The 25,732-nt window shown below is 43.3% G+C and overlaps 2 long non-coding RNA genes across 3 annotated transcripts; both read left to right on the top strand.

Annotated features, from left to right (window-relative positions):
• The first annotated feature begins 14,875 nt into the window (after positions 1-14,875).
• Positions 14,876-18,764, top strand: LOC128438815 (uncharacterized). The gene is made up of 3 exons (XR_008338390.1): positions 14,876-15,707; positions 16,591-16,644; positions 16,896-18,764. It is a non-coding gene; the product is annotated as an uncharacterized LOC128438815 (long non-coding RNA).
• Positions 18,765-20,278: 1,514 nt separating this feature from the next.
• On the top strand, positions 20,279-23,110 carry LOC128436984 (uncharacterized). Of its 2 annotated transcripts, XR_008338151.1 has the most exons (4): positions 20,289-20,377; positions 21,079-21,132; positions 21,384-22,084; positions 22,197-23,110. It is a non-coding gene; the product is annotated as an uncharacterized LOC128436984 (long non-coding RNA). The 2 variants fall into 2 exon arrangements; XR_008338150.1 differs by lacking the exon at positions 22,197-23,110 and having other exon boundaries at positions 20,279-20,377; positions 21,384-22,178.
• The last annotated feature ends 2,622 nt before the right edge of the window (positions 23,111-25,732 follow it).

Here is a 25,732-nt window from a genome sequence, read left to right as displayed (position 1 = left end):
CAGTTCACCTCGAGATGCAGGGGATGTCGGAGCGCCAGGAGAGCATTCACGGCCAGGTTAGTTTCTTGACTACTCAGGTCCAAAGGCTCATGGATCGTCTGGACACCTTCATCACTCCGAGTGCTGTTCCAGCTCCGGTCCCAGCTCCAGCTCCAGCTCCACTTCCCGCTGCTTCCCCGCCTGCTGTCCCGCCACGTCTCTCTCGTCCCGAAAGATTTTCCGGGGACTCTGGCGACTGTCGGTCATTTCTGGTTCAGTGTGGGCTTCATTTCGAGTTGAATGCGCCAGCTTTCCAGACGGAACGTTCCAAGGTGGCGTACGTGATTTCGTACCTCTCTGGCAGAGCAGAGAGATGGGCGACAGCTGAATGGTCAAGAAACTCACACATCTGCTCCTCGGTTCAGCTGTTTACAGAAACTCTAAGCAAGATCTTCAACTCCACTAATCCCGGTCGAGAGGCGGCGAGAGCACTGATGGGATTTCGCCAGGGCAATCGGCGTGTCTCGGATTACGCCATTGAATTCCGCACATTGGCAGCCGATAGCGGGTGGAATCAGGAGTCCTTGTTCGATGCGTTCTTATATGGGTTAGCAGAGCCCATTAAAGATCAACTCATCAACTGTGAGTTGCCAGAAGATGTGGACTCGCTCATTGCTTTGGTGGTCAAGATCGATAGACGTCTCCAGGACCGTGGGAGATCCAGACCGGAGTATTCTGCTCCTGTCCAGAGGGGGCAGTCGACTTCCGCTCAGCAGTCCTGGCAAGCTCCGGCGCGGTTCACACCCATTGCCGGCACAACAGCGCCCTATGCTGGAGCGGAGGAGCCAATGCAGCTGGGACGCACAAAGCTCAGTCCAGAGGAGCGTCAGCGTCGACTCCGTGAGGGTAGATGCATTTATTGTGGGCAGAAGGGTCACTACCTCTCAAACTGTCCAGTGAAGGACCAGGCAACGGCAAGATATACACTGGTGAGTCACACTACTGTGTCTTCTGTTCGACCTGTCATGCAAGCCAAGCTCATCACACCTTCTCAGACTGTCAGTTATCCTTTCTTAGTTGACTCTGGGGCTGATGAGAATTTTATGGACTGGAGGTTAGCGAAGAAATTAAATTTAAAATGAATTCTTCTGCCAAAGCAATTGGAGGCTCACGCCCTAGATGGACGTTTATTATGTAAAATAACGCACCGGACTGATCCAATTCAGATGATTATTTCCGGGGAACATTCTGAAGTTTTGAGCTTTTTTCTTTTCGACTCTCCATCACACCCTCTCATTTTGGGTTTTCCATGGCTCTCTAAACACAACCCCCACATGAACTGGGTCACAGGGGAAATAACAAATTGGGACAGAAACTGTTCTGTAACCTGCATTCGCGCTGTGTCTATATCCAAGATATTCCACTCTTCTGATGTTTCTTCTCCCAAGTATCTAGAACTTCCTGCGTCTCGATCTGCGGTCAACTCTCCCCGCACGATTTCATCGGACGCTGATTTCCCAGATCTCTCCCGAGTTCCCCCATGTTATCTAGATCTCAAGGAGGTCTTCAACAAGACACGGGCTACCTCTTTACCACCTCATCGACCTTATGACTGCGCCATTAACCTGCTACCAGGTACTTCACCCCCTAGGGGGCGCCTCTATTCCTTATCTTCACCGGAGGTAAAAACTATGACAGAATATATTGACTCCTCCCTGGCGTCAGGACTCATTCGGCCATCTTCATCTCCTGCTGGAGCTGGGTTCTTCTTTGTGGCCAAAAAGGATAAAACGCTCCGTCCATGTATTGATTATCGGGGATTAAATGGGATTACCATCAAGAATCGATATCCTCTGCCCCTCATCTCCTCTGCGTTTGAGCTTTTGAGGAATGCTAAGGTCTTCACCAAGCTGGACCTGAGGAACGCCTATCACTTGGTGAGGATAAGAGAGGGGGATGAGTGGAAGACAGCCTTTAATACCCCAAGTGGTCACTATGAGTACCTGGTAATGCCATTTGGTTTATGTAATGCGCCAGCGGTATTCCAGGCGTTAGTTAACGACGTACTTCGGGATATGTTGAACCAATATGTCTTTGTTTATTTAGACGATATCCTCATCTTCTCCCCAGATGAGGAGACTCATGTCCAGCATGTTCACCAGGTTCTTCAGCGCCTTCTCACCCACCAACTTTTTGTTAAAGCAGAGAAATGCAAATTTCACGTGTCCTCTGTCGCCTTCCTAGGGTTCATCGTCTCTCAAGACAACATCCAGATGGATCCGGCGAAGGTTAGCGCAGTGACAGAGTGGGCTACTCCCACTTCTCGCAAACATCTCCAACGCTTTCTGGGGTTTACAAATTTTTACAGACGTTTCATTAGGAACTTTAGCACTATTTCATCTCCATTGCATAAACTGACCTCCTCGAACATAAGGTTTCAGTGGTCACTACCGGCTGAGAGAGCCTTTCAAAAATTAAAGGAGAGATTTACTACTGCCTCAATCCTCACGCTCCCGGACCCTAATCTTCAGTTCGTCGTGGAGGTTGATGCCTCAGACGTAGGAGTCGGGGCCATACTCTCGCAAAGGTCAGAAGTGGACAAGAAGCTCCATCCCTGCGCTTTTCTGTCTCGGAAACTTTCGCCCGCTGAGCGAAATTATGATGTTGGGAATAGGGAGTTACTAGCTATTAAAGTGGCTCTGGAAGAATGGCGTCATTGTTTGGAGGGGGCAGAACAGCCGTTCCTGGTTTTGACTGATCATAAGAATCTCGAGTACATCCGATCCGCCAAACGACTAAATTCCAGACAGGCCAAGTGGGCCTTATTTTTTAATCGCTTTAATTTTTCACTGTCCTATCGTCCTGGTTCAAAGAATACGAAAGCAGATGCACTGTCTCGTTTGTTTGACCCTGGTTCTGCCCCGAGATCTCCCTCTAATATCTTGCCTCCATCCTGTGTGATAGGGGCCGTTACCTGGGATATTGAACAGAGGGTCAGACAGGCAAATGTTAATGGTCAGGTGCCGGACGGATGTCCCCCGAACCGGTTGTTTGTGTCGATTCTACTTCGTTCCCAGGTCATCCATTGGGCCCATACCTCTCGGGTTTCTTGTCACCCTGGGATACGGCGGACTCTCTTTGTGGTCAAACAACGCTTCTGGTGGCCATCCATGGAGAGAGAGGTCAGGGAATATGTGATGGCCTGTCCTGTTTGTGCTCGGAACAAGAGTTCGCGACGGCCACCCTCTGGTCTCCTGCAGCCACTTCCTGTGCCCCATCGCCCCTGGTCTGACATCTCTCTGGACTTCGTTACCGGGTTGCCTCCTTCGAAAGGTAACACCCATATTTTAACAGTTGTTGATAGATTCTCAAAGATGGTTCATTTTATTCCCTTGCTCAAGCTGCCTTCAGCCAAAGAGACTGCAGAGGCTGTTCTGTTGCATGTTTTTCGCATTCATGGATTTCCGAAGGATGTGGTGTCAGACCGGGGTCCACAGTTTGTTTCTCAGTTCTAGAGGGCGTTCTGTTCCCTCCTCGGTGCCACAGTCAGTCTCTCCTCCGGATACCATCCCCAGTCAAACGGTCAAGCGGAGCGGATGAACCAGGAGTTGGAGACCGGACTACGATGCCTGGTCTCTCAAAACCCGGCCACCTGGAGCAATCATATCATCTGGGTGGAGTATGCACACAACACATTACCCAGTGCATCTACCGGCCTTTCTCCATTTCAGTGTGCCTATGGCTACCAACCTCCACTGTTCCCCGACTTAGAGGAGGAGGTCAATGTTCCCTCTGCCCAGAGGTTCGTCCATCGGTGCCGTAGGATCTGGAGTGGGGTCCGGGAGGTCCTTCTAAGAAGCTCCGTCCGTACAAAGGGGGCGGCGGACCGACGACGGACCCGTGCACCCACGTACCAACCAGGCAATAGAGTCTGGCTGTCTACTCGTGACATTCCCCTATATGTGGAGTCCCGCAAGTTGGCTCCCCGGTTTATTGGTCCGTTTCCCATCTCCAGGATTATCAACCCCGCTGCAGTGCGACTCCAGCTGCCCAGTTCTATGAGGGTGCATCCCACTTTTCACGTGTCCCGGATCAAGCCTGCATTGGAGAGCCCGTTGGTTCCTCCCACCAAGCCTTCTCCTCCTCCCAGGATTATCGATGGAGGGCCGTTGTACACAGTCAAACGCCTCTTGGCTGTTCGCCGCCGCGGTCGCGGTCGCCAATACTTGGTAGACTGGAAGGGGTACGGCCCTGAAGAGAGGAAATGGGTGTCTACAAAGAACATTGTTGACCCGGACCTCATTCTAGACTTCCACCGTCTACATCCTGACGAGCCTGGGACGTCCAGTGCCGTCCCTAGGAGGGGGGGTACTGTTATGGCCAGCCCAGTTTATTAAGTTAAGTTGGCTGGAGATTTATAACTTATTCTTGTTATGTGTTGTTGTTATTGTTTACTCACCTCTCCTCTCGTTTCAGACTCCTCACTCCCTCCCTCGTGTGTGTGTTCCACCTGGGTGATTGTCAGCTCCTCCCTGATTGTTTGCACCTGGTCCTCATCACCCGGTGTATTTAGTCTGTGTGTTCCTGTGTGGCGTTGCCAGTTCGTCTTTGTTTCTCAATGTTCCTAGCGTTCCAGCAATTCCTCCTGATAGCCTTCCTGTTACCGATCCCTGCCTGCTTAACGGTTTACGTCTCTGCCTTTTCCCTGCCGGATACCCTGCCCTGTGATCAACTGCCCTCCCGTGTACCGACCTTGGACTGGAACGATTACGAACTCTGCCGCTGCCTGTCTCCTGTGGAATTATTGTACCCGTGTTTGGACTGCCGTGACGTGTACCAATATTCTACAGTAAAGCTGGTTAATTGCACCTTCTTGTGTCTCCGAGTCGTGCGATTGGATCCACACACCTGTCTGCACTCCTTACAATGACTGCACACCTGTACATGGTTCTATTACCATTGTCAAATTTGCAGACGATACAACAGTGATTGGCCTCATCAGCAACAACGATGAGTCGGCCTACAGAGAAGAGGTCCAGCATTTGACAACAACCTGGCTCTCAACACGAAGAAGACCAAAAAGCTCATTGTGGACTTCAGGAAGAAAGGTGGCACACACACCCCCATCCATATCAACGGGACGGAGGTTGAGCGTGTCACCAGCTTCAAGTTCCTGGGTGTCCACATCTCTGAGGACCTCTCTTGGACCCTCAACACCTCAACCCTGGTCAAGAAATCACACCAGCGTCTCTTCTTCCTGAGGAGACTGAAGAAGGCCCATCTGTCTCCTCAGATCTTGGTGAATTTCTACCGCTGCACCATCGAGAGCATCCTCACCAACTGCATCTCAGTGTGGTATGGCAGCTGCTCTGTTGCGTACCGGAAATCACTCCAGAGGGTGGTGAAAACTGCCCAACGCATCACCGGTTCCTCACTCCCCACCATTGCAGTTGTCCAGAGCAAGAGATGTCTGCACAGAGCGCGCAGCATCGTCAAGGACAGCTCACACCCCAGCCACAGACTGTTTTCCCTCCTCCCTTCTGGGAGGCGCTACAGGGTCCTCCGTTCCCGGACCAGCAGGTTCAGGAACAGCTTAGCAGTAGCAGCCCCCTCCCCCACACACCTTCTCCAGTGACTATACTTCCCCCCTCCACCCTGGCTTGGACTGCCACACACCCTCCTCCAACCACTGAACATTTGATCATTTGAACTACACTGTTACTTGTTTTTACTACTGTATTATCCCGCCTATAGTATATTCATATTTATATATTTTTATATATTTATCTTGCTCATAGTTCTTATATCATACTATATCTATTAATACTGTACTATTCCATATTTATTTCTTGCTGTACATATCTTATTTATTTACATTCCACTTTAAATACGCACAATAGTCTGCACTTTTACTGCCTTTTTTTGCACTTCTGGTAAGATTCTAAACTGCATTTCGTTGTATAAGTACTTGTACTGTGCAATGACAATCAAGTTGAATCTAATCTAATAAATTCCAAGCCAATTTAAAGTCCCTGAACTTTTCAGCTCAGTGTGCTGTTCCAGGTCTCGCTCAGTGTCTCTGAGTCCTCTGTGTCCGGGAGTCCTGAGGGAGCTCACACGCTGCCTTTTAAGCTTGAGGAACAATCAGCTTACAGCTCTCGCCTGTGCTGATTGATCCTTTGTGGTGCAGGGGAGGGTGCTCTCCAAGCCCCCTCACCTCCAGAAATTCATTTGTTAAGGCTCATGGGATTGTAGACCCATGGAGGTTTAAACATCCAACAAAAAACCATTCTATTTTTTTTTCTCCAGCACACCAATCTTATTCCAGAAGAAGAATTATTTTTATTGCCATGTATATTTGCACATACAGGAAATTGCCTTGGTGTGGTTGGTGCACTTTACAAACAACAAATTAAAAAACACAGTATCAAACAATATAACAATATAAAAAAACCCACTATATACAGTTAAAGAGTTACGTGCGGTTTTAAGGTGCAGAGATTGGTAATAGTGCCAGTAATATAGAGTTATAAATTATGTGCAAGGGTGGGGGGGAGTCAGCAGAGTTAGTGTGATGCAGAGTCAGTGTGATGCAGGGGGCTTGTTTGTGAGCCCCACTGCCATGGGGAAAAAACTGTTCAGGTGACGCGAGGTTTTAGTCCTGATGGCCCGGAACCTATTTCCGGACGGGAGTCTCTGGAGCAGGTGGTGAGCGGGATGGGAAGGATCAGCAATGATCTTGCCTGCTCTCTTACTGGTCCTGGAGTGGAACAGATCTATGAGAGCCGGCAGGTCACAGCCGATGACCTTCTCAGCTGACCGGATGATCCGCTGCAGTCTGCCCTTGTCCTTGGCAGTGGAGGCAGCGAACCAGACGGTGATGGATGAGGTGAGGATGGACTCAATGATGGCTGTGTAGAAGTCAACCATCACTTTCAGCGGCATGCTGAATTTCCTCAGTTGCTGCAGGAAGAACATCCTCTGCTGGGCCTTCTTGATGATGGAGGTGATGTTCTCTGCCCATCTCAGGTCCTGTGCGATGATCGTCCCCAGGAATCTGAATGACTCCACTGTTTTAACTGGGGAGTTGCACATGGTGAGAGGGACGGTTTGAGCTGGGCTCCTCCTGAATCTACCACCATCTCTACAGTTTTTAAAGTGTTCAGCTCCAGGTGGTTCTGGCTGCACCAGGAAGCCAGGCTGTTTACTTCCTCTCTGTAGGCGGCCTCGTCCCCATTGGAAATTAATCCAATAAGGGTTGTGTCGTCAGCAAACTTCAGAAGTTTTACAGAGGGATGGCTGGAGGTGCAGTTGTTCATGTAGAGGGAGAAGAGGAGAGGAGAGAGCACACAACCCTGTGGGGCTCCAGTGCTGATGGTCCGGGTGTCAGAGACAAGCTTCCCCAGCCTCACGCGCTGCTTCCGGTCGGTCAGGAAGTTAGTGATCCACCTGCAGGTGGGCTCAGGCACGCTCAGCTGTGTCAGCTTGTCCTGGAGAAGAGCTGGGGAGATGGTGTTGAATGCGGAGCTGAAGTCTACAAACAGGATCCTGGCGTAGGTGCCAGGGGAGTCGAGGTGCTGGAGGATGAAGTGGAGTCCCATGTTGACTGCGTCGTCTACGGACCTGTTGGTTCTGTAGGCAAACTGCAGCAGGTCGTGGAGAAAGTCTACTTTCAGTTAGACCAAAGTGTTTTTATTTTTTATGGAATTAACCAAAGCTAATTCCAGGTAGGTGTAAACCTACTTGGCAATAAATACATTCTGATTCTGATTCTCCCCTTGGTGACCCTGACAGACTATGAAAGCACAGTTATCTCAGATCATATCCCTGTCGTATCAAATTTAGGCCTTCCAGATAATGCACCGCCTCAGCGAACATGGCGCTTTAACAGAAGACTTATAGCTGATGAGGCATTTGTGGAATTTATAAATACACAAAATGATTTATACCTCTTATATACCGTCTTATGGGAAACATTAAAAGCATTTATCAGAGGTCAAATCATTTCATACAGTGCAAGTGCTCAAAAGAAGAAGCAACAGTGGCTGTCGATTATTAGTGACAGCCTGAAAGCTATCGACCTGAGCCAATCACCATCACCCTTTGACACACTATGGAAGGAAAGATTATCTGCCCAGGCAGAGCATGATCTTTTAATGAATGAAATGGCCATTGATATGCATTTCAAACAACAACACTATGAACACGGTGAGAGAGTGGCAGGATACTAAGTCACCAACAAAGACAAATCGCCAGCTGGTCATATAGTAGCTATTAAAGACAATAAAGGGGATTTGATTACAGACCAAAGGGGTATAACTGGTAAATGGTCTGGGTTTATCTAGTCTTGTTGACAAACTCAAAGGACTTCAAAGTTCAATTTTACATTCACCCATTCACACAAACATTCATACAGTCAATTTATGTGCAGCACTTTTCTCTATAGGAAGGGGTAATTTGGGGTTCAGTATCTTGCCCGAGGACACTTCTGCATTCGGAATAGGGAAGACTAGGATCGAACTGCCGCTCTTCTGTTTAGAGCAGTGGTTCTCAAAGTGGGGGGCTCGGACACTCTCCAGCGGTGGGGCGCAATGTCACAGACAAAAAAAACAAACAAAAAACAGATGACCTGTCACTGGTTAGTGAAGCTCCCTCAGTGGCGAAATGCTAGGGGCTGGACTGACACAAACAAATCAAATACTGTTTCGTTCCTGATCCACCAATCAAAAGAGGAGTGTCATCATTTGAACGCGAGTTGCACGTACACTACCATGTATAAAAGTAACTGCAGGCATGGTCAGCACTCATCCTCGCTGAGACGACACCCTGCAGAGTTTGTGCGATTGCACTTATTTCCTCTAAAATTCAGATATTCATTGCTGATATTCCTTCCTTAGTAATACCTTCCTGCACTTGCAGCAGGCCTATTTGTAGCCTAATCTAAGTAGTAAGTAATTTACTAGAAGAGCTAGCCTTCTAGCTAGCTAACTTCTTACAACTGAAGCTAGCCCTTTTCTCCTTAACACCTACCTTTACATCTTCAATCATCCACCGTGTTGCAACAAATAAAACACAGCACTTGAATACTATTCTGTGCTGTCCCTGTCTACATTGTGTACTGTTCGTTTTGTTAGGAACCATTGCCTAGCACAGCCTTATTCATTATTCGTGTGCAAGTCGCTCACAGCCACACATACTAACACACTCACAAGACCATGACGTTGCAATTATAACTTTATTAACATCACACACACTGTATCAGTAAACAAACACAACTATGCACAAGTTTCTGATTCGTAAAAGTCAGGCACCCGATGCGCCAGTTGCGAAGAAGCCAAAGCTTCGCAAATACACTCCTGATCAAAATCTTAAGACCAGTTAAAAAATTGCATGAATTTGCATTTTGCACTGTTGAATCTTAAGAAGGTTCTAAGTAGAGTTTCAAAATGCAAAAAGAAGAAATGGGAACAAGAGCCCAAAAGTTGTGAGCAGGCAATTTATTGAAAACAACAATTTAACTGAAGTAGGCTGTTCATCAGCTGATCAAAAGTTTAAGACCACAGCTCAAAAAAAAAAAAAAAAAAACTCCTAAAACAGAAATTAAAGTGTCAAAAACTGACTCAGTAATGAGTAGCTCCACCATTATTGTTGATCACTTCAAAAATTCGTTTTGGCATGCTTGATGCAAGTGTTTCCAAAAGGCTAGTGCGAATGTTGCGCCAAGTGGTGAAGATGGCTTCACGAAGGGCATCCACTGTCTGGAACTGAAGTCCATTTTTGTAAACTTCCCTTGCCATCCATCCCCAAATGTTCTCAATTGGATTAAAATCAGGGGAACACGCAGGATGGTCCGAAAGAGTGATGTTATTCTCCTGGAAAAAAGTCTTGGTCAGACGGGCATTGTGAATTGGAGCGTTGTCCTGCTGAAAAACCCAGTCGTTACCACACAGACGAGGGCCCTCAGTCATGAGGGATGCCCGCTGCAACATCTCCACATAGCCAGCTGCTGTTGGACGCCCCTGCACAACCTGGAGCTCCATTGTTCCATTGAAGGAAAAAGCACCCCAGATCATGATGGCGCCCCCTCCACTGTGCCGCGTAGAAAACATCTCAGGTGGCATCTCCTTGTCATGCCAGTAACGTTGGAAGCCGTCAGGACCATCAAGGTTAAATTTTTTCTCGTCAGAGAATAAAACTTTCTTCCACCTTTGAATGTCCCATGTTTGGTGCTCCCTTGCAAAGTCTAAACGGGTAATTTTATGGCGTTGAAGGAGACGTGGCCTTTGAAGACGTTTCTTGTTTTTGAATCCCTTCCTTCGCAGATGCCGTCTGATGGTTATTGGGCTGCAGTCAGCACCAGTAATGGCCTTAATTTGGGACGAGGATCGTCCCGTGTCTTGACGGACAGCCATTCGGATCCTCCTGCTCAGCGCCGTTGAGATTTGTTTGGGTCTACCACTTGATTTTTTGTTCCATAACCCTGAGGATCTTTTAAGAAATGCAAAATGACTGTCTTACTGCGTCCAACCTCAGCAGCGATGGCACGTTGTGAGAGGCCTTGTTTATGCAGTTCAACAATCCTACATGTACATGTTCTATTTTTATGTACTTCTCGTAGAGCTTTCATCAGATCAACTTAAAATTTAGACGACTGTCATCACAACAAAATGAAGATCTAAAGTTATCAAAGAAAAAACTTTTCGCCACACCGTCTGACTGTGGCGGGGCGTCAAAGTGTGACGAAACGCCATCAAAACACGAGCTTCTACAGTGCCTTGCATAAGTATTCACCCCCCTTGGACTTTTTCCCATTATGTACTGTTACTAACTGGAATTCAAATAGACTTAAATAAACTTTTTCCCGTTTGATCAACAAAACATGCATAGTACTTTGGAGGTGCAAAATAAATTTTATTGTGACACAAACAGTAATGAGAACAAAAAAGTTGACATCTGTTGGGTGCATAAGTATTCACCCCCCTGTGTCAATACTTGGTAGAACCCCCTTTCGCTGCAATTACAGCTGCAAGTCTTTTGGGGTATGTCTCTACCAGCTTTGCACATCTAGAGATGGAAAGGTTTGTCCATTCTTCTTGGCAAAAAAGATGAAGCTCAGTCAGATTGGATGGAGACCGTCTGTGAACCGCAATCTTCAAGTCTTGCCATAGATTCTCTATTGGATTGAGGTCTGGGCTTTGACTGGGCCATTTTAAGACATTAACATTCTTTAATCCAAACCATTCCTTTGTAGCTCTGGCTGTATGTTTAGGGTCATTGTCCTGCTGGAAGATGAACCTCCGCCCCAGTCTCAAGTCTTTTGCAGACTGCATCAGATTTTCTTCAAGGATTTCCCTGTATTTGGCTCCATCCATCTTTCCCTCTATTCTGACCAGTTTCCCTGTACCTGCTGAAGAGAAGCATCCCCACAGCATGATGCTACCACCACCATGTTTCACTGTTGGGATGGTGTGCTCAGGGTGATGGGCAGTGTTGGGTTTTCGCCACGCATAGCGTTTTGCATTGAGGCCAAAAAGTTCAATTTTGGTCTCATCTGACCAGAGCACCTTCTTCCACATGTTTGCTGTGTCTCCCACATGGCTTCTGGCAAACTCCAAACGGGATTTTTTATGGATCCCTTTCAACAATGGCTTTCTTCTTGCCACTCTTCCATAAAGGCCAGATTTGTGGAGTAGACGACTAATAGTTGTCCTGTGGACAGATTCTCCCACCTCAGCTGTGGATCTCTGCAACTCCTCCAGAGTAACCATGGGCCTCCTGGTTGCTTCTCTGATTAATTTTCTCCTTGTCCGACTCTTCAGTTTGGGTGGACGGCCTCCTCTTGGTAGGTTTGCGGTTGTGCCATATTCTTTCCATTTTCTTATGATGGATTTTATGGTGCTCAGAGAGATGTTCAAAGCTCTGGATATTTTTTTATAACCTAACCCTGCTTCATATTTCTCCACAACTTTATCCCTGACCTGTTTGGTGAGCTCCTTGGTCTTCATGTTGCTGTTTGTTCAGTAATGATCTCCAACAAACTCTGAGTCCGTCACAGAACAGGTGTATTTATACTGAGATTAAATTGCAGACAGGTGGACCCTATTTACTAATTATGTGACTTGCAAATGTGACTTGTGAATGCAATTGGTCGCACCAGATCTTTGTTAGGGGTTTCACAGTAAAGGGGGTGAATACATATGCACTCAACACTTTTCAGATTTTTATTTGTAAATAATTGTGAAATCCATGTAATATTTCCCCCCACTTCCAAATGATGCACTATTTTGTGTTGGTCCATTACATAAACTCACGATGAAATAAATTTTAATCTGTGGTTATACCATGACAAAATGTATTAAAATCCAAAGGGGGTGAATACTTATGCAAGGCACTGTATATCTCAGACATATTTGGTCCCATGGACTCCAAACTACACATGTAAGACAAGAGTCGCGACCTGAAGACAACAACACAAAAATCTTGACTTAAAATGACAGCGCCCCCTGGTGGCAGCAGGAAATGTCTTGTTTTTGGTACATGTTCTATTTTTATGTACTTCTCGGAGAGCTTTCATCAGATCAACAAAAAATGTAGATGAGTGTCATCACAACAATATGGAGATAAAAAGTTATCAAAGAAACAACTTTCTGACACACCGTCTGACCGTGGCGTGGCGGCAAAGTGTGATGAACGCCATGAAAACACAAGCTTCTATATCTTAGACATATTTGGTCCCATCGACTCCAAACTAGACATGTAAGACAAGAGTCGCGACCTGATGACATCTACAAAGACACCATGACTTAAAATCATAGCGCCACCTGCTGGCTACAGGAAGTGAAGCGTTTATTCTTGCTGCAGAGCTTAAAACGCACGCAAGGCAGAGACGTGCGCTTGGTCATCGATCGCTTTCTCTTCCCCGACCGCAACAGACTTGAAATTGCCTGTGCTCGGGCCCGTTAGTGCTACAACGTAGCCCTAGTTAGGGCCCGAGCACCGAAATCGGTGAGAGGACCTATTGAAATTGAGAAGATTATTATTATTCTTATTAGGGCCCGAGCACCGAAATCGGTGAGAGGACCTATTGAAATTGAAATGATTATTATTATTCCTATTATTATTATTTTGCTGTGTCGTTAATGAATTGGCTTTTTGAGGGCTTTACCATGCTCAAAAAGTTGTAAAAGTTTGCAGTAAGTTAGAAAGTCGTGAAAATTTACGTATTCTGGGGTATTTGGAAATGGGCGTGGCAAAATGGCTCAACAGCGCCACCAACGGAGAGCCCCTCATTTACGGAGATGCACCTCATTTAGCATTCACTGATCCTCACGAAATTGAAGACAGTTGTGTATCATCACCAGATGTACAAAAAAGCCTCTTGGAGCATTATGAAAAACGCAACAGGAAGCCCGCCATTTTTGATTTAGTGACTATTTTGGTCATATTCCATAATTTTTTACTTTAATGTACTTCTCGTAGAGCTTTCATCAGATCAACTTAAAATTTAGACGACTGTCATCACAACAAAATGAAGATCTAAAGTTATCAAAGAAAAAACTTTTCGCCACACCGTCTGACTGTGGCGGGGCGTCAAATTGTGACGAAACGCCATCAAAACACGAGCTTCTATATCTCAGACATATTTGGTCCCATGGACTCCAAACTACACATGTAAGACAAGAGTCGCGACCTGAAGACAACAACACAAAAATCTTGACTTAAAATGACAGCGCCCCCTGGTGGCAGCAGGAAATGTCTTTTTTTTGGTACATGTTCTATTTTTATGTACTTCTCGGAGAGCTTTCATCAGATCAACAAAAAATTTAGATGAGTGTCATCACAACAATATGGAAATAAAAAGTTATCAAAGAAACAACTTTCTGACACACCGTCTGACCGTGGCGTGGCGGCAAAGTGTGATGAACGCCATGAAAACACAAGCTTCTATATCTTAGACATATTTGGTCCCATCGACTCCAAACTAGACATGTAAGACAAGAGTCGCGACCTGATGACATCTACAAAGACACCATGACTTAAAATCATAGCGCCACCTGCTGGCTACAGGAAGTGAAGCGTTTATCCTTGCTGCAGAGCTTAAAACGCACGCAAGGCAGAGACGTGCGCTTGGTCATCGATCGCTCTCTCTTCCCCGACCGCAGCAGACTTGAAATTGCCTGTGCTCGGGCCCGTTAGTGCTACAACGTAGCCCTAGTTATTAGGGCCCGAGCACCGAAATCGGTGAGAGGACCTATTGAAATTGAAATGATTATTATTAGGGCCCGAGCACCGAAATCGGTGAGAGGACCTATTGAAATTGAAATGATTATTATTAGGGCCCGAGCACCGAAAGGTGAGAGGCCCTATTGAAATTGTAAGGATTTTTATTATTAGGGCCCGAGCACCGAAAGGTGAGAGGCCCTATTGAAATTGTAAGGATTTTTATTAGGGCCCGAGCACCGAAATCGGTGGGAGGCCCTATTGAAATTGAAATGATTATTATTATTATTATTATTATTATTTTTCTTAGCTTAAATGAATTGGCTTTTTGAGGGCTTTAATGTGCTCAAAAAGTTGTAGGAGTTTGCAGTAAATTCGAAGGCGGCGAAAATTTACGTATTCTGGAGTATTTTGAAAAGGGCGTGGCAAAATGGCTCAAGAGCGCCACCTACGGAAAAGCCCCTCATTTAACATTCACCGATCCTCAAAAAAAACAAAGACTATTGTGTATCATGACTAGATGCACAAAAAAGTCCATCAGTGCATTATGAATAACGCAACAGGAAGCCCGCCAGTTTGACTTTAGTGGCCATTTTGGTCATATTCGATATTTTTGTTTTAAGTACTCCTCCTACAGCTTTCATCAAATCAACTTACAATTTAGACGATCGTCATCACAACAAAATGGAGATCTAAAGTTATTGAAGGATTAAGTTTTAGCAAAACCGTCTGACCGTGGTGTGGCCTCAAAGTTTGATTAAACGCCATCAAAACACGGGCTCCTGTATCTTGGACATATTTTGTCCAATCGAGTCCAAACTATACACATAAGACAAGAGTCGCGACCTGAAGACATCGGTACAGAAATCGTGACTTAAAATCACAGCGTCCCCTGGTGGCAACAGCAAATGTCTTGTTTTTCTATGTGTTACAGTTTGATTCACTACTCGTAGGGCCTTCATTAAATCAACGTAAAAATTTGATGCATGTGTTCAAAACAAGATGAAGATCTAAAGTTAACGAAATTGCAACTTTTCATAATACTGTGTGACCGTGGTGTGGCTTCCAGTTTGAGGTATGAAAACATCTATATCTGGCAGATGTGCTGCAATATTTAGTCACTAGATGGCAGTGTCAGACCATGCTTTGTGTTATCTATGCATTAACAGACTGTGTTTACAGGGTGGCCAACTTTAGAGGAGAATTAAACCTTTTACAGCATTGCTCAAACTTTGGTTTTAGTCTCAATCGCTAAGTTCTTCCTTCATGACAACTCTGAGGGGGGTAAATTTGTTTTTAACTTCCTTGTTTAAGCGATATAGATGTTTGAAATTCACGTGACGCCACAGTGTAAGCTGTGCTGTGTGTTGTGAGTTCGGCTTTAACCAGGTACAAGTGAACGCCTCATGAAATGGCTTACACCCACATACCCAGTAAATTACACACTTTGATGTTCTGCTCCTTCTCCTGACGGTCACGGTAACGATGTCTGCGCCTCCGTTTCTGTGGTAAGTCACGTTAAGTATTTTATTTCGATGTGATTCGCAGGGTGCCTTTGAATCAGCCGTGATAGCTAAGGGACGCTAATCCGAGAGCTACATACCAGCTCAGTGTATATCAACGGGTTCGATGCGAATGCCAGCTGTTACCGAAACAACCGCCATGAACCCAGGTCCACCAAGCAGAGATAAGCGTTCGTTTATAAGGATGAATCTGAGACAGGAGACTGTGTGTCGGCTTCTTTTTCGCTAGCGCCGGAGGCTAACTAGCTCGCTAACAAGCAAGCTAACAATATCTTCGCATGGGTGCAGTAACTGTTCTTCGACTCGATTGGGGTTATTACCGACAAACACCGACATGAAACGACATGAGCGGGTCCACCCAGCAGATATAAGCGTTACTTTATGCGGATGACTCTGAGACAGGAGACTGTGTGTCGGCTTGTAAGTTAGTTTCGCTAGCGGGCTAGCGATGCTAACTGAAACCTGAGAAACCTGAGTGTTTAAAGTCACATCTGCATTGCAAGAGCAGCTGTTCAAAGGAGCAGTACGTGTCCTAAAGCTCTTTCTTCAGAGTAGTGTTGTAACGTGTTACAGTGAAAAGTAACCGTGTCTCCCACCTTCAGTATTTAAATCGTTAATCTCAGACAGACTTCACTGAATTCTTTTGTTAAATATGAGTAAATCATAGCCTTGTAACTTTACTAGAACAGACAGTGTCATACAGAATTGTAGGCTAATATGCACTACCTATTTCCTAAGCTGAAATGATTATGATCTGATTAACTTTGAATTCATATTTTATTATTACCATGTAAAAGTCTGTTAAGCAGATAACATGGCACATGTATGACTTAACATATCTGTGTATTTGTGTTCAATGTTCCTCTAGGATGTCCAGCGTAAGACACAACTTGAATCCAACCAGACTGAACACTGACTCCAGGTACAGACCTGTTTTCATTACTTAGAAAGTATTGCACATAATACATAATGTGTTAAATTATAATGCAATACTTTTAATGTGAAATAGCTCCATACTAAACATTCATTGTCATGGTAGTGCACGTTTTAATCCAAAAGCATATTCAAATACATAGTTGAATATCCACCGAAAATAAGAATACACACTTTGTTCATATGTAACTCTTTCGCTATAATTATGACATACTTTCATGTTTCCTATCATTTCATTAGGGACGGACGAGCCTGAAGGACACAGCTGTGATGACCATGTTCTGTCTCTTATGACAAAGCAGAAATATAAAACACTGGGTTCTTATCTAAAGTGTATCAAATCAGATCTCCACCATGTTGCTGCTGAGGACATCAGGTGCTGCAGTTCTTCATCTATGAAGATGAAAAAACTCACTGTTAAAGAATGTTTTGTGTTGTGTATGAAGCACAACAGATTTCAGATAGAACCGTTGTACTGTGGTCTGGGTTTGTATCCTAATGGTTAAATGCACATATTTTAAGTCGCTTTTGATAAAAGTACTGAAAGAAATACAACATTGTAAAAATAGATAAAATGTCTTTCTACCTCATCTGTAATATTCAAGGTGATAATCTCCCACAGAGCTATTGATAACAGTCCACATCAAGTCTCTCCACTTCCCTCGGTGTGAAAACATAATTATATAATTAATTTGAGAACTGTTTACAACACTTATGTGTGGAGATTATACTCATATCTAAACTGTCATATTCACTGTAAAACTCCATGACAGGCTAAATAAACGCGGTGGGAATAGTAATGGTGGATATAATATATTGTAACTTTACTAGAACAGACAGTGTTCATAGAGAATTTGAAAATGATGTACACTACCTATTTCCTAAGATGAAATGATTATGATCTGATTATTTTTATGTTTCCTCTCATTTTATTAGGGACGGACGAGCCTGAAGGACACAGCTGTGATGACCAATTGACCATGTTTTGTCTCTTATGGCAAAGCAGAAATATTAAACACTGGGTTCTTATCTAAAGTGTATCAAATCAGAAAGCAAAAGATACACATTGTTGTAATAAGTTTCTATTATTTTAACCAACAATAATAAAGATAGAAATGAATTGTTATCCATGACATGAGCAATGACTGTTACCACTAAACAGTTGCAGGCCATCTTTATTTAAGGGAGGAATTTAGAAGTGTTGTGTAGCTTCTGATGATGATGCAGTCGTCCACGTGTTGACCACCATGTTGCTGCTGACGACGTCAGGTGCTGCAGTTCCTCATCTATAAAGAGAAGAAACGCACTGTTAAAGAATGTTTTGAGTTGTGTATGAAGCACAACAGATTTCAGATAGAACCGTTGTACTGTGGTCTGGGTTTGTATCCTAATGGTTAAATGCACATATTTTAAGTCGCTTTTGATAAAAGTACTGAAAGAAATACAACATTGTAAAAATAGATAAAATGTCTTTCTACCTCATCTGTAATATTCAAGGTGATAATCTCCCACAGAGCTATTGATAACAGTCCACATCAAGTCTCTCCACTTCCCTCGGTTTGAAAACATAATTATATAATTAATTTGAGAACTGTTTACAACACTGATGTGTGGAGATTATAATCATATCTAAACTGTCATATTCACTTTAAAACTCCATGACAGGCTAAATAAACGCGGTGGGAATAGTAATGGTGGATATACCAGCCTTCAACAGAATAATGGTGAAACATAGTTACTATCACATGCAACTTACACGTGTAGCATATTGATATTAACTTATTATAATAAAACATAAAGTCTCAACCAAACATACGACCCTGCAGCTAACTTGCTTCAATCTGTTCATTAGACGTGTTAAATAAACGGTAACTTTTATAACAGTTTTATATTAAAAAAGCCTTGCGGCATGTAAGCATATGATGATAGATAAAGCAATAGGTTTTGTTGTAGTATAGTTTCAAGGTTACTTACCTCTAGTTCATAGAGCCTCCTGCTGGCTACAGTAAGTGAAGCGATAGTCCTTGCCGCAGTGCCCAAACGCATGCAACGCAGAGACGAGCGCTTCTCATTGAACGTTCTCTCTTCACCGACCGCAACAGACTTGAAATTGCCTGTGCTCGGGCCCGTTAGTGCTACAACGTAGCCCTAGTTATTCTTATTATTAGGGCCCGAGCACCGAAATCGGTGAGAGGACCTATTGAAATTGAAAAGATTATTATTATTATTATTTTTCTTCGCTCAGTGAATTGGCTTTTTGAGGGCTTTAACGTGCTCAAAAAGTTTCTAAAGTGTACAGTAAATTAGAAATGTGCGCAAGTTTACGTATTCTGAAGTATTTGGGAACGGGTGTGTCAAAACCGCTCAATAGCGCCACCTACGGAAAAGCCCCTCATTTCGCATTCACCGATCCTCAAAAAAAACAAAGACTATTGTGTATCTTGACTAGATGCACAAAAAAGTCCATCAGTGCATTATGAATAACGCAACAGGAAGCCCGCCAGTTTGACTTTAGTGGCCATTTTGGTCATATTCGATATTTTTTCTTTTAAGTACTCCTCCTACAGCTTTCATCAAATCAACTTACAATTTAGACGATCGTCATCACAACAAAATGGAGATCTAAAGTTATTGAAGGATTAAGTTTTCGCAAAACCGTCTGACCGTGGTGTGGCCTCAAAGTTTGATTAAACGCCATCAAAACACGGGCTCCTGTATCTTGGACATATTTTGTCCAATCGAGTCCAAACTATACACATAAGACAAGAGTTGCGACCTGAAGACATCGGTACAGAAATCGTGACTTAAAATCACAGCGTCCCCTGGTGGCAACAGGAAATGCTTTTTTTTTATACGTCTTACACTTTGATTTACTTGTCGTAGGGCCTTCATCAGGTCAACTTAAAAATTACATGAGTCTCCTCAAGACAACATGAAGATGTAAAGTTATCAAAAAAAACACTTTTCACCACACCGTCTGACCGTGGCGTGCCCTTAAAATTTGATGAATAACATTAAAACACGGCCTTCTGTATCTTGGACATATTTTGTCCAATCGAGTCCAAACTATACACATAAGACAAGAGTCGCGATCGGAAGACATCTACCTAGAAATCATGACTTAAAAGGACAGCGCCCCCTGGGGGCATTAGGAAATGTCTTGTTTTGGTAGGTGTTACTCTTTGATCTATTTCTCCCCAGCCACTGTGCTAAACCATGTCAAACTTTGTCACATGGGTCTCAAGATATTGATAATGTAGGCATAATATTACTGTGACTTTTCATCATGCGGATTGTTAATGGCGGGGCATCAAAGTTCATCAGCTCACCATGACAAACGAAATTCATTTTAACGGAGTTACCATGAACGCATCATTAGACCGCATTGTTTTGGTCAACTCACACCTGGAGTTATTTCTATTCAGCCACTTTGCGAAACCATTTCAAACTGTGTGAAATGGGTCTCAAGATATTGATAGTGTAAGATTGCTGTGACTTTTCATCATGATGATTAACTGCTTGGCAGCTGAGGTCATCATCTCGACATGAAAAACGAAACGCAATTTAACACAGCTGCAAGTGAACGCATCATGACAATCTCCTTCATTAAGAGCTGAGTCTGTGGTGACGGTCCACTCACACATCGAATCAGTAGCACAGTTTGCTGTTCTGCTTGTTCATCTGACGGACATGTAAAAGGCGACTGCTCTCTCGTTTCTGTGGTAAGTGAAGTTAACTATTTTATTTCGATCTGTTAGAAGTGATTTGCAGCGTGTGTTAAAGCAACTTGTTAGCATAGTTGCGCTAGCCCCGAGGCTAAACAATATCTTCGCATGGGTGCAGTAACTGTCCTGCGATTCGATTGGGGTTATTACCGACAAACACCGACATGAAACGACATGAGCGGGTCCACCCAGCAGATATAAGCGTTACTTTATGCGGATGACTCTGAGACAGGAGACTGTGTGTCGGCTTGTAAGTTAGCTGCGCTAGCGGGCTAGCGATGCTAACTGAAACCTGAGAAACCTGAGTGTTTAAAGTCACATCTGCATTGCAAGAGCAGCTGTTCAAAGGAGCATTACGTGTCCTAAAGCTCTTTCTTCAGAGTAGTGTTGTAACGTGTTACAGTGAAAAGTAACCGTGTCTCCCACCTTCAGTATTTAAATCGTTAATCTCAGACAGACTTCACTGAATTCTTTTGTTAAATATGAGTAAATCATAGCCTTGTAACTTTACTAGAACAGACAGTGTCATACAGAATTGTAGGCTAATATGCACTACCTATTTCCTAAGCTGAAATGATTATGATCTGATTAACTTTGAATTAATATTTTATTATTACCATGTAAAAGTCTGTTAAGCAGATAACATGGCACATGTATGACTTAACATATCTGTGTATTTGTGTTCAATGTTCCTCTAGGATGTCCAGCGTGAGACACAACTTGAATCCAACCAGACTGAACACTGACTCCAGGTACAGACCTGTTTTCATTACTTACAAAGTATTGCACATAATACATAATGTGTTAAATTATAATGCAATACTTTTAATGTGAAATAGCTCCATACTAAACATTCATTGTCATGGTAGTGCACGTTTTAATCCAAAAGCATATTCAAATACATAGTTGAATATCCACCGAAAATAAGAATACACACTTTGTTCATATGTAACTCTTTCTCTATAATTATGACATACTGTCATGTTTCCTATCATTTTATTAGGGACAGACGAGCCTGAAGGACACAGCTGTGATGACCATGTTCTGTCTCTTATGACAAAGCAGAAATATAAAACACTGGGTTCTTATCTAAAGTGTATCAAATCAGATCTCCACCATGTTGCTGCTGAGGACATCAGGTGCTGCAGTTCTTCATCTATGAAGATGAAAAAACTCACTGTTAAAGAATGTTTTGTGTTGTGTATGAAGCACAACAGATTTCAGATAGAACCGTTGTACTGTGGTCTTGGTTTGTATCCTCATGGTTAAATGTACATATTTTACGTCCCTTCTGATAAAAGTACTGAAAGAAATACAACATTGTATAAATAGATAAAATGTCTTTCTACCTCATCAGTAATATTCAAGGTGATAATCTCCCACAGAGCTATTGATAGAAGTCCACATCAAGTCTCTCGACTTCTCTCAGTGTGAAAACATAATTATATCATTAATTTGAGAACTGTTTACAACACTGATGTTTGGAGATTAAAATCATATCTAAACTGTCTAATTCACTGTAAAACTCCATGACATTCGCAGGCCATCTGTACTTAAAAGACGAACCTGGATTGATCTGTCCAAAAATCCAAAAGTCTCCCTACCCTCTCTAGTGCCCCTGAGCAAGGCACCTCACTCCCCAAACATCTGCTCCCCGAGCGCCGTACATGGTCGCTGACTGCTCTGTGTGTCCTGCACCAGATGGTAAAAAGCAGAGATTAAATTTCCCTACCTGCATGAGTGTGCCTTTGCATGTCTGTGCATTTGTTTGGGACGAATAAATGGATCTTAATCTTAATCTTTTAATCTTGATCAGTTGTCTTCCAGTTGACCAGCATGACGCTGCAGATCTCCACCATGTTGCTGCTGAGGACATCAGGAGCTGCATTAATGAGGAGCAGAAGCGCACTGTTATGAATGTTTTGTGTTGTGTATGAAGCACCACATATTTCAGATAGAACCAATGTACTGGGGTCTGGGTTTGTATCCTAATGGTTAAATGCACATACTTTAAATCGCTTTTGATAAAACGTGAGAAAGAAATACAACATTATACACATAGATAAAATGTCTTTCTACCTCATCTGTAATATTCAAGGTGATGATCTCCCACAGAGCTGTTGATAACAGTCCACATCAAGTCTCTCCACTTCCCTCAGTGTGAAAACATAATTATATAATTAACTGGAGAAGTGTTTACAACACTGATGTGTGGACATTATAATCTTATCTATACTGTCTAATTGACTCTACAACTCCATGACAGACTAAATTAACAATGTGAAAATAGTAATGGTGGATATATCAGCCTGTATCAGAATAATGGTGAAACAGTTATTATCACATGCAACGTACACGTGTAGCGTATTGATAGTCACTTATTAAAAAAATAAATAAAGTCACAACCAAAACAAGACTGTGGAGTTAACTTGCTTCAATCTGTTCATTAGACGTGATAAATAAACGGTAACTTTTATAACAATTACATATTACACAAAACTTGAGGCATGTAAGCATATGATGATAGATAAAGCAATAGGTTATGTTGTATAGTTTGAAGGTTACTTACCTCTAGTTCAGCACCAGCGGCTGGCTACAGGAAGTGGAGCAATCATCCTTGCCGCAGAGCGCAAACGCATGCAATGCGGAGACTAGCGCTTGGTCATCGAACGTTCTCTCTTCATCGACCGCAACAGACTAGAAATTGCCTGTGCTCGGGCCCGTTAGTGCTACAACGTAGCCCTAGTTATTATTATTTTTCTTCGCTCAGTGAATTGGCTTTTTGAGGGCTTTAACGTGCTCAAAAGGTTTCTAAAGTGTACAGTAAATTAGAAATGTGCGCAAGTTTACGTATTCTGAAGTATTTGGGAACGGGTGTGTCAAAACCGCTCAATAGCGCCACCTACGGAAAAGCCCCTCATTTAGCATTCACCGATCATCAAAAAAAACAAAGACTATTGTGTATCATGACTAGATGCACAAAAAAGTCCATCAGTGCATTATGAATAACGCAACAGGAAGCCCGCCAGTTTGACTTTAGTGGCCATTTTGGTCATATTCGATATTTTTTCTTTTAAGTACTCCTCCTACAGCTTTCATCAAATCAACTTACAATTTAGACGATCGTCATCACAACAAAATGGAGATCTAAAGTTATTGAAGGATTAAGTTTTAGCAAAACCGTCTGACCGTGGTGTGGCCTCAAAGTTTGATTAAACGCCATCAAAACACAGGCTCCTGTATCTTGGACATATTTTGTCCAATCGAGTCCAAACTATACACATAAGACAAGAGTCGCGACCTGAAGACATCGGTACAGAAATCGTGACTTAAAATCACAGCGTCCCCTGGTGGCAACAGCAAATGTCTTGTTTTTCTATGTCTTACAGTTTGACTCACTTCTCATAGGGCCTTCATCAAATCAACGTAAAAATTTGATGCATGTGTACAAAACAAGATGAAGATCTAAAGTTATCAAAATTTAAACTTTTCATCAATCTGTGTGACCGTGGTGAGGCTTATAAATTTGATAAACAAAATGAAAACACCATTTCTGTAGTTAATGGTCCAACACTGCTCTCTAGTGACTTAATATTGAATTACACCTGTAGTGCCAATATTAAGGCACCAGAGGTCAGTGTAACACCATGGTTTGATCAAGACACAAAATGTAACTATTGAAAAAGCCATTTCGTCCCCTCTTCCCCCAATTTAAATCTGTCTGGAGCCGCACAACATATTTGATAACACAGGTTATAAAGTTATATATATACATATATATATATATAGTTATACAATATATATAAAAACTATAGTTTGTTGCATTTATTAAATAACAGAACGACAATAAAGACAACTGTTGACATTTAACTGGTATTTTTACCTGCTAAAAAATAGGAAAACACCATACTCTGACCATGGCGTGGAGTCAAAGTCTGATCACATGCCATCAAAACACGAGCGTCTGTATCTTGGACATATTTGGTCCAATCAACTCCAAACTACACATGTAAGACAAGAGTCGCGATATGATGACATCTACAAGGACACCATGACTTAAAATCCTAGCGCCACCTGCTGGCTACAGGAAGTGAAGCGTTTATTCTTGCTGCAGAGCTTAAAACGCACGCAAGGCAGAGACGTGCGCTTGGTCATCGATCGCTCTCTCTTCCCCGACCGCAACAGACTTGAAATTGCCTGTGCTCGGGCCCGTTAGTGCTACAACGTAGCCCTAGTTATTATTATTTTGCTGTGTCGTTAATGAATTGGTTTTTTGAGGGCTTTACCGTGCTCAAAAAGTTGTAAAAGTTTGCAGTAAGTTAGAAAGTCGTGAAAATTTACGTATTCTGGGGTATTTGGAAATGGGCGTGGCAAAATGGCTCAACAGCGCCACCAACGGAGAGCCCCTCATTTACGGAGATGCACCTCATTTAGCATTCACTGATCCTCACGAAATTGAAGACAGTTGTGTATCATCACCAGATGTACAAAAAAGCCTCTTGGAGCATTATGAAAAACGCAACAGGAAGCCCGCCATTTTTGATTTAGTGACTATTTTGGTCATATTCCATAATTTTTTACTTTAATGCACTTCTCGTAGAGCTTTCATCAGATCAACTTAAAATTTAGACGACTGTCATCACAACAAAATGAAGATCTAAAGTTATCAAAGAAAAAACTTTTCGCCACACCGTCTGACTGTGGCGGGGCGTCAAAGTGTGACGAAACGCCATCAAAACACGAGCTTCTATATCTCAGACATATTTGGTCCCATGGACTCCAAACTACACATGTAAGACAAGAGTCGCGACCTGAAGACAACAACACAAAAATCTTGACTTAAAATGACAGCGCCCCCTGGTGGCAGCAGGAAATGTCTTGTTTTTGGTACATGTTCTATTTTTATGTACTTCTCGGAGAGCTTTCATCAGATCAACAAAAAATTTAGATGAGTGTCATCACAACAATATGGAGATAAAAAGTTATCAAAGAAACAACTTTCTGACACACCGTCTGACCGTGGCGTGGCGGCAAAGTGTGATGAACGCCATGAAAACACAAGCTTCTATATCTTAGACATATTTGGTCCCATCGACTCCAAACTAGACATGTAAGACAAGAGTCGCGACCTGATGACATCTACAAAAACACCATGACTTAAAATCATAGCGCCACCTGCTGGCTACAGGAAGTGAAGCGTTTATTCTTGCTGCAGAGCTTAAAACGCACGCAAGGCAGAGACGTGCGCTTGGTCATCGATCGCTCTCTCTTCCCCGACCGCAACAGACTTGAAATTACCTGTGCTCGGGCCCGTTAGTGCTACAACGTAGCCCTAGTTATTATTATTATTTT

Source organism: Pleuronectes platessa, chromosome 1 (genome assembly GCF_947347685.1).
Source record: "Pleuronectes platessa chromosome 1, fPlePla1.1, whole genome shotgun sequence".
NCBI classification, from domain to species: Eukaryota; Metazoa; Chordata; class Actinopteri; order Pleuronectiformes; family Pleuronectidae; genus Pleuronectes; species Pleuronectes platessa.
The sequence above is the reverse complement of the archived record's forward strand: the minus strand, read 5'-3'. Positions and strand labels throughout refer to the sequence as shown.